A 9,766-nucleotide genomic window follows, 5' to 3' on the forward strand; every position below is an offset into this window, starting at 1 on the left:
CCAGGAAGCAGCCGGAGCAGCGCCACCGCGGGCCCAGCCACCAGCCCGCCCGCCCAGCCACACACTTCCGGGGCCCGCACCGCCCGCCGGGAACGGTAGTCCGCCCGCTCCCGCTTCCCGGCATGCCCCGCGCCCGGCGGCTTGACGGTGGCCCTCCCACTATGCACCGCGCGGGCCTTCTGAGGCGGAGCCGCCACGGGAGGAGGGGATGCCGTGGTGAGTAGCGGGGCCGCAGAGTGAGCTGGGGGCGCTGGGCCCGGGGCAGCGGGCGGACGAATGTAGGAAGACTGGGAGGCGTCGCCGCCTCACTGCCCGGGAGGAGAGGCCCCGCGCCGGGGGGCCTGCTCCACTGGCGGCTGCCGTGGCTGCCTTGTGGAGCGCGGGGGAAGGGGCGCCTGCCCGGGGTTCCCGCCGGCCCCGCGACCTGGCACGTGCGGACGGCAGGCGGGCAATACGACAGCTCGCCGGGCCCCGGCTGTGGGCGGCAGGCGGGCAATACGGAGCCGGGCGTGTAGGCGTTTGCAAACCCGAAGGAGCTGGCGTGGAGCCGCGCGCGCTGCGGATGAGACTCCTGCGGGAGTCCGAGCACCTTTGGTTTGCGCTGTCGGCTTGTTTGCTTTTCAGTGGTGCTGTCCGTGCCTTGCCCTGGAAGCCTACCCCGTCTTTGCCTCCAACCCTTCCCAGGGCCTTATGCAGATCCCTTCTAAACCAATGAATTCCTATGGGAAAAAAATTGGGAAATTTAACCCATGAAAGGAAAGGGCATCTTAGGGTGGCAGCTTCTGTTAAATAGCACAACTGGTGTAAATTTAGACAAGCTTTTGAATGCAAGGCGCTCTTCATCAGGTTTGGGCAGTAAAAGAAGAATGCTTTGCAAATGAAGGGTTGTCTAACCATCCTGACTGCACAGGCCTATTTGATGTGCGATGAGGTCGTGGGCTTTGGCCTATCATGAAAGACTATAAGCTTCTTGGCATAGCAAAAAAGAAAACAGGAATGGGCTTGAGGTCACAGGTTAATAACAAGGGATCTGGAAAGGGGCAAGGAGTGCAGAGCACACTGGCCAGCAAGTACCCTGAATGAGTCAAGGAAGCCTGGGAGGAGTGACAGGAAGATAATTCTACACTTGCCCAGGTTCCCCCCCAGCCAGACCCTCCTGCCTGGTCTTATAGCTGGCCAGCTGGACCAGAGCTATGAGGAGGTTGACCAGGAGGTCCCAGGGCTTAGTGGGGCCATAGACTGGATCTGACTATGCAGTGGTGCAGTAAGATACCACCTAAAGAAATCCTTGCCTCTTGCATAATTTCTGGGCTGTTGCAGCTACAAGGTCACTTATGGTACCAAGTTTACCACAGACATTGGGTAAAAGTTACATTTTTAAGCTTGGATCCTGCCAAACGACGTGCATATGTTTAGATGAATGCAGCAATTTAGTTACCTTTTTAACGTGTACATTTGCTTAAACCTGTAAATTTTGCATTACATTTATCTATGCATTCATACTGTTTCTGCAGTGAAGGTACTTATGTATTCAGTGTAGTAGGAGAGCTGGTCATCTATCCCCCATCCCTCCTACAAATTAATTTAAAAGGAACTGGAAGAAGGACTTTTCATAGATTGTAAGGCTGGAAGGGATCTTGGAAGATCATCGGGCCCAGCCCTCTGCACCAAGCAGGAAAGATCACAAGGGTCAGGGAACCCCAGCAAGGTGGCTGTCTAGTCTCCTCTTGAGATTTCCAGGGTAGGCAGTTGTACCACCTCTGCAGGGAGCTGTTGTCTGGAGCCAGAAGTGTTTTGTGCTCCAAAAATAATCTGGGGAGAGATGTGGAAGAAGAAATGTGTGGTGGTGATGCAATTTTTTTTAAAGCTTATTTTTAACATTTAGAAATGCAGGTCTTGACTAGTCTAGATCGCTGACTGGAGAACTAATGAAATGGTGACCTTGGAACCAATAACATGAAAGCTGATCAACTGAGTGGTACGAAGATTTTTAATCAGTCTGTTTGAAATTCATTTTTGTGTTTTATGAACACCTGCTTATTAACTTAACAACTAAATATTTTTGGAGAATGAACATGGGAAAGGGGAATCTCCCTGAATCCAGCACTACTACTCTTCCAAGCAGGTGTCAGAGCTTAGGCTTCCCTAAGACTACCTAGGGTGAATTCAGCAAAATTGCTATTTCTAACATATAAACAAGTAGGGAAAAGCAAAGCCAGTCACAAAACTAGAGTTTTAAATTCTTAGTACTCAATTTTAATTATGTTCTTCTGTGGCTGAGAATTAAGAAAACTGGATTTAATTCTTGATTCTGTCATAGACTTAGACCTTGGGAAAAACACTTAGGCCATAGCTATCTTAAGTCTGTACAAATTGTGTCACTGATTTAGAGACTTAAATATGCCTTTCTTGAGGTATCCAGTATGAGAATTTATATATTAAAGATAATACCTGTAAGTAATTCATATGTAAAATGTCTTGATGTCTTTCAGTGAATCGTACTATATATGTGCAAAAAAGTATATCAACTAAAATGCAGCCTTGTCATTGTTTGGTCTTAAACTTCAGCATGCATATATCTAGACAACACTAAAGACTGATGTTGCTCTAATCTTGTAGTAATCTATGTGGTAATCTCTTAGCACCGTGGAAGATTTGGAAAGGCCTATTAAAGATTGCCCAGGAGTTGCCTCCAGGGGATCACTTGGGAAAGAGATAAGACTGAGGCCTGGATCAGGGGGAGATTCTATTAGCTGGAACTATGACTAGAGGTAGGAGACTTTTGTGAATCTTGCCCTGTATGTCAGGGGGTAGCCCCTAGCCAATTGCCCCAGGCTTTACTGGTCCCTCTCCCCTTTATCAAGACCCCTTTTGAAAGGGTAGCTATGGACATCATATGCCCCTTGCGTAAAAGTAGCTCAGGATATCAGTACATTTTGGTGCTATTGGATTATGCACCATGGTATCCTGTAGCAGTTCCCCTAAGTTCTGCCGCAGAGGTGGCACAGGAGTTCTTGAAGATCTTTATGTGAGTGGGTCTGCCTCAAGAAATATTAACAGACTAAGGGACTAATTTTGTCCTGTGTATTCGAGTAGGTACGTGGGATGCTGGGAGTGAAACTACTAAGGACCTCCATATACCACCCACAAACAGATGGGCTGGTAGAGTGATTTAATCAGACTCTGAAAAGCATGATAAGGAGATAAGTGACAAAAGTGCTCCAATGTTGGGAAAAGATGCTGGCCAGCCCTCTTGCTGTTTGCAGTAAGGGAAGCTCCCCAGTCCTCAATGGGTTTTTGTCCATTTGAACTGTTGTATGGATGCCAACCTAGGAGGATACTGGATTTAATTAAAGGAGGATAGGCGCAGCGTCACAGGGCCAGAAATCCAGTATTATATGTGCTACAGCTCAGGGAAAGGCTAGGATAAATGGGAAAGCAGGCTTGTGCAGTTGCAGGAAACACAAACTTGGCAAGAGACACAATAGAATAAAAAGGCCTGGGAATGGAGGCTTGGAGTGGGGGATGGAGTCTTAGTCCTACTACCTGATCAGGAGTCAAAATAGTTCGTGTGGTGGCAAGGACCCAGTGAAATCCTACATCAGTAGACTTACAAGACGTACCAACCAGGTAGACAAAAATCAAGCAGCTCTACCACATAAATCTACTGAAACCATGGAATGTAAGGGAAGCTTTATAGGTTTCTCTGTACCCTGAAGTACTGGAATTAGGAGTAGAGGATCAGGTAAAGACTGCTTTTGCCAACCCGTGGAGGCTCTGAATGAAGGCTGTTCAGGCTGAAGGGGGCTGAGGCTACCTTTCAGTAACTAACCCATCAGATATTATGACCGCATTAGGATTATGCAGCCGCATATATAGGTGACATGATCATCTTTACAGCCAATTGGGAAGAACATCTCAGAACTTTCCAAGTGGTGCTGCAAGGACTTCAGGTTGGACTTATAGCCAATTCCAGGAAGTGTGTGATTGGGAAGCAGGAAATGTGCTACCAGGGAGTCCAGGTTGGGAAAGGGCAGATATTCCGCCTCGTTGACAGTGTTGAGGCCTCAGATACCTACCGATGGCCCAGAACCAAGAAGCAGGTGAGGGCATTTTTGGGCTTAGTGAATTATTACCATAAGTTAATGCCCTGCTTTTCAGAACTCATGGCACCACTAACTGAGCGCATATGAGCAAGAGCCCCCATGGAAGTAAGGTGAGTGCCAGAAACTGAGAGAGCTTTTTAAGAGGTGAAGAGAGCCCTTTGCCCTCCCCTGTATGCACCTAACTTCTCGAAACCATTCATAGTGCAGACCGATCCGTTGGATGGGGCTGTGGACATGGTGTTGACCCAAAAGGAGGGTGACAAAGAAAGAGAGACCAGTGATTTCATGAGGCTTATGCCATAATCAAAGAAGAATGTCTGGCAATCAAGTGGGTGATAGAAATGTTAAAATACTATCTGTTAGGGCAGTGTCTTACAGTGGTAACGGACCATGCCCCCCACTTCAATGGATACAGCAGAAGAAGAGAGAGAATGCCAGACTCACGAGCTGGTATTTAAGCTTGCAGCCATACTGCTTTAATGTTGAATACCACTTGGCGAGAAAAAATGTGAATGCAGATTTTGTTTTAAGAAAGTACAAAGATTTACATTGAACACCTGCCCACCTCATCAGTGGAAAAGAGCAAGGGGAGATATGTAACAGGACCCGTATCCTGTTACTGAACACAAGAGGAGAGGGAGAGACAGAGGGGTAGGGTTCAGAGTGGCTCAAACGAGGGAGGGTGAGGAGAGCCAGGCTTGGAAGCGAGGTCTGGTTGCTATAGGAAAGCAGATAGTGACAGGATGGCCCATAAATTAAGCGATAAGTAAGTTAACAAGTGATCCTAGGTGAGCCATGGAGAGAAGGGAAGGATGCCTGGATACTTAAGCCCTGACCTGAAGACATGAAGGAGGAGGAGGGGGAAGAGTATCTGTGTGGGATGAAAAGCAATGTCCACTGAGAAAGAAGGGAGATGCTGCAGTGCGGGGCAGGAAAAGCTGAATCACTGCAACTCAGACATAGAGCACCAGAGAGAGGCTACCTGGCGGGGTGGGGCAACCTACTGGTGAATCATAGCCAGAACTGTGGACCTGAGTTAGGGGGTGCAGCCAGACAGAAAAAGGAAGTGAAGGCTGGAGAGGCCAAGACCTTCACAAAGTTTATGGAGGCCAGAGAAGAGGGCAAAGACAACAGGAAAGTTAGAGGCATTTCTCCATAAGCCCTGAGGGGGATGATATACCCAGCAAGAGGCTACCCCACCTCTGAAACTAGCCTGTCAAACTTACAACTTAAAAAGACCAAGACATTGGAGGTGAGGTAGGAGGCACGGCAGGGGCCAGGGATTGTGAGCAGGTGACTCAGATGGGCAAAGGACTGCTGAGAACATGCAGTGTGTTACCTGTCTCAGTCACTCACCCATTGTGGGTCTTCTCCACACAACCTAAGCTTGCTTCCCTGCTATCAGCTGCATGGAGTAGAATGTCCTGTATGGCACCGTTAAAGATCAGCCGTTGTAGTCCATAATGGTGACATGTAGGCTTACCTGTTCTCCTGGTGTGGAGGAGGAACAGGTGACCTTATGTGGCATCCTCTAATGCCTGGCCCTTAAGCGTGTTATGCAGTGTTATCTGCTTCATACAATAATGCCATATTATTCCAAGTATAGGTTGACCTGATGTATAAGTTTACTAATTTTTATGGCTCTTCTTGAGGTGGGGAAATGGTCAATTTGTAAACAGTAAGGCTGTAACTGTTTCAAGTTGCTGGGTGTACCTTTCGGGCTGTGGTAACTTGAATAAAAATATACTGTCTCTCTCTATTCTTGCACTATAAAGAAGATATAAGAATTCCCTAGAGCTAAGTAAGGAGGCAGAGGATACCTGGGGAAAAAAAAAGATCTTGTTCCTTGAAGAATCTTAACAAAAAGAACAAACTTTTAAGGAAAAATGTCAACAGGAATTTCAATGCCAGTTGACGTTGTTCCTCTTTAGTAGAAGAACTTTTTTAGTGTGCCAACAATAGAACCTTGAGGCGGGGGGACACACATGACGATGACTATTTTTCCTGGAGTTTTAGATACATTAGGAGTAATTGGTATGTGTGCCTTAAGAGTGTGCTGGTAGCAGTGTATGCTCATGCTCTGGTTTATACCCATGAAAGTCTTCCTGGGATTATCTATATTCTGTCTTTGAACCCTAGTCCACGGTGTTGGTCCATATCATATGCAATATGAGGATATGAAGTTTGATTTCCCAGCTTTGTGCAGAGTAGAGCATTTCTAAATATTGTCTGCTGGTGTATTATGGGACAGCTTGTCTTTCTTTCATGGTCCCAAGAGCAGGAGCGAACTGTAATCTGTCATTATATGAAGCTGGTCCTGTTCTGCCAACTCCTTACAATAGGCTACTAATATGGATTGGTGAAGTCGTATCTTTTAAATGAGCCATTTTTAATTTCTGGTCAAGTGTCTTTGCTGTGGAATCAGCCTTCCAAAAGGTGCTTAGTGGATATGTGGGGTGGATAAAAATCAACATTTAAAAAAAAAAATTAGAAATCGGATGTTTTTTCTTTAAATCAGATTTTTTTTCTTGAATCATATTTTTATTTTTTGTTAAGATGCTTTTAAAATACTAAACACATAAAGATAGTTTTAATTTAAGATATGTTAAAGCTCAAAGATGTCATCATGGAATAGGGATTATAACTTCTAATTATATACTATAGGAGACAATAGATTTAGGAAACCTTTTTAGAAGCTTTATAAATAGGTCACAACAGGCCATAGGCTATATTAGGGGGTCAATCTTATGGAGTTCCCAGAGGCTCCTCTGTAGGTTAGTAAAGATTAAATAAAACCACTTTATGCAGTGGGACTCAGTGCTCAGTCTAGAAGATCCCATTAAGCATCTCTGTGATGCTTAGTTTCAGTTCTCAAACTGTGGACTTGTGTCTCTAGAGATTGTAGGCAGCCAACGTTCTTTGGGTAGATATGGTATCTTTTATTAGACCAACTGATAGTTGGAAAAATTGTTCTTTGCAAGCTTTTGGGTACAAACGCCCTTCTTCAGAAATAGGTAGGACGTGGTTGTCTCTAGAGATAACATCCTTGTTAACAGCAGTGTATGGAGATGAGAGATAACAGACCTGATTACCCACCCACCAGCCCTCTTGTCTCAGCAAATTTGTGTACACACAGTCAAGCCCTTCCCTTTCTCTAAAAGTGTAAAGTTTCAGGAAGTTAAATGAATAAAGGATATCAAACAACAAGAATGTACTTTTTGTAGAAAACAGTGATTAAATCAAGGCTTCCTGACCAGTGATTTAAATCAATTTGATTCAAATTAAATGCACCTTGTTGATATAGGAACCTTTTTTGAAGCATGGAAGGGACTGCTGCAGCTTTTATGTGTATGCTGGTATTTCTAAAGTAAAAGAACTATTACACTGTACTAAGACTCCCATGTCTGCAAGACAACATGGCTCTGGAATTTCTTCATGAGGAAGTAGATGTGCTTAGAATTTGAAAAGTTTGCTCTAACACTTCAGCCCCAGAAAACTCATTTGAGGGAGCATGTCCGTGCAAAAATGTGCTATGGGCCCCTAGAAGTGTAACTCTAGCTTGGTGCTGGCAAGTTGACTCTTGAATAATTGGTGGTAGAAATTTGCAGTGCAATTCACAAAGTGGTGCCTGAAATAGTAGTAAGGAGGAGGTTGAAACTAAGGTGGTTCTGCCTTTGCCGCACTTGCTTCCAGTTTTACAAAATGCTGCATATGTAATTATGACCTGCTGTTTTCTGCAGACCATTTCTGAGGGTAAAGGCAAGTATTTTCACATGAATACATACAATTTGCTGAATCCATTTGCACAACCAGAAAGTACACACACCAGCACTAGTACAGGTTCATGGTGTATGAGGGATGCTAGGTGTGCCCACATCTTGACTATGCAGGTGATGGTTGAGTAACTCATTAAAAATACATGAATTTTTTATTACATTTAACCAGAGGAGTTGTGTCTACTATTTTTTGTCTACTTTGTCGTTTCACTTTCAAATAAAGCATGGGGCAAGCTATGATACTTATCTTGTAAAATTGTACCTGGTATTTTCTTTATTTACATTGAGTAAAGGCTTGTATCTTAACTTTTACATCTTTGGTGGTTTTTCACCTGTTATCAGTTTTACTTTTAAGTGATTTGTGATTCTAATATTTTAATACATTGTTTTTGCATAAATGTGGATGTTGGTCTTTGCAAATACTACAGTAACAACTGATGCTATTTGGAGAACTATGTTTGTTAAATAGACAAGTATACAAGCACAGCAAAGGCAGACCATCTGCCTGTCAATAGTTGCAGAGTAAACTGCAGTGTGAATGTACTGCAGTGCAAAACTAGTAAACCTAAAATAATTAAACCAAAGTGCAACATGAAATCAATCAATAGTACTGGCTGCCTCAAAAATCAATAGTACTGGCTGCCTCAATTATAGTGGTATATGTTGCCTGTGGTGCCCCTTTTCTATTTCTTCCTCTTTGAATCAGTCCTGTGTTGTGCAGGGCTGCACAGGGGTTGAAACAAGCGGTTTTTTGCCTTCCACAGCCTCTGGAATTTTCTGCTGCACAAGACACCTACAGATGTTTAAATCCCACATAATTTATAGGATGGTAGAGCATGCTGGAGGGACAGGCCTTTGTAGATGTAGGGCATGTTTGGAACCATTGTGAAGACCCTCTGTGAACAAGAGTCCTGCTCCTTGTAATACCTGTCTCTGTTCATTTCCCTCGTATCCCTGCAGCATTGTTATGGATTCCTGAGTCCTGTGTTGCAGTTTGCAGTTGTATCATGCATTCTCTTCCCTCAAAGCTGGGCTGTCTGGTCATATCTTCCTGGATGGGATGGCACACCCTTCTGATACGAAAGTTTTTCACAGGCAGTGAACGTACCTTTTTAAGCTCCATGGCAAAAGAGAAGCACCATCTTACCTTATCTTCTGTGGCCATACAAAGGCCCCAGTTTAAAGCATACTTTTGGTATGTGTTCAGTTTCACAGTTCTTAAATGAGCACCTCAAACTACAGGTGTGTACTTGGAAAGAACACTGTTTGGACACATCAAAATAAAAACACAAGTTTAGTTTTTTAAAAAACATTTTTAAAAAGATTGGTTGTATGTCTCCCAGGTTTGAAGTGTTTGAATTTTAACTGGGCTTCTATTGCCGAGGTAAATATTTCAAGCCCTCTCCCTCTCTGTTGTGATGACCAGTTTATCAGGACTGTATCAGAATCTCTTGAATGAGAAAAGAGAAGTATCAGTAGTATTTGTGTCATGTGTTTAGATTTCATTGATATGACCGAACGGGATATCAGAGAGTGATGAATTAGGGAGGTGGACTTGCAAGGATTGCCCTAACTAACCTGACTGACGGACTAGAATTTCTGCTGCACAACAAGTTTGCAAACACCATCTTCCAGGAGAGGAGACAAATTAGGAGGAACACTGATGAAATGCTGAGCTAAACGTTGGATGTTTGATAGCAGCAGAATGTCTCTTCTTGTTCCCTGGCCCTCTCAAAGCACCACAGACTTCTTGCAAAGGGCAGAAGGAAGAATCAAAGTCTATAGATTTTAACAGCAATGACTTCACCAGTTTAAGTTTCCCAAGACTTTTACTCACTGTGTCTGTAGGATACAAAGGACTGATAGTACCTTGGCAAAAAAAAA

The 9,766-nt window shown here is 44.2% G+C and overlaps 1 protein-coding gene across 1 annotated transcript in view; it reads left to right on the forward strand.

The window, feature by feature from the left end:
• Positions 1-185: 185 nt before the first annotated feature.
• Positions 186-9,766, forward strand: part of INVS (inversin) — a 262,266-nt gene continuing 252,685 nt past the window's right edge. Inside the window, exons 1-2 of the mRNA XM_019509166.1 lie at positions 186-208; positions 1,309-1,318. The gene's annotated coding sequence lies outside the window, so the exon portion shown is untranslated. The remainder of the gene's footprint in view (positions 209-1,308; positions 1,319-9,766) is intronic.

The sequence above is a fragment of the Gavialis gangeticus genome, unplaced genomic scaffold (genome assembly GCF_001723915.1).
Source record: "Gavialis gangeticus isolate Ggan-Ray unplaced genomic scaffold, GavGan_comp1, whole genome shotgun sequence".
Lineage (NCBI taxonomy): Eukaryota > Metazoa > Chordata > Crocodylia > Gavialidae > Gavialis > Gavialis gangeticus.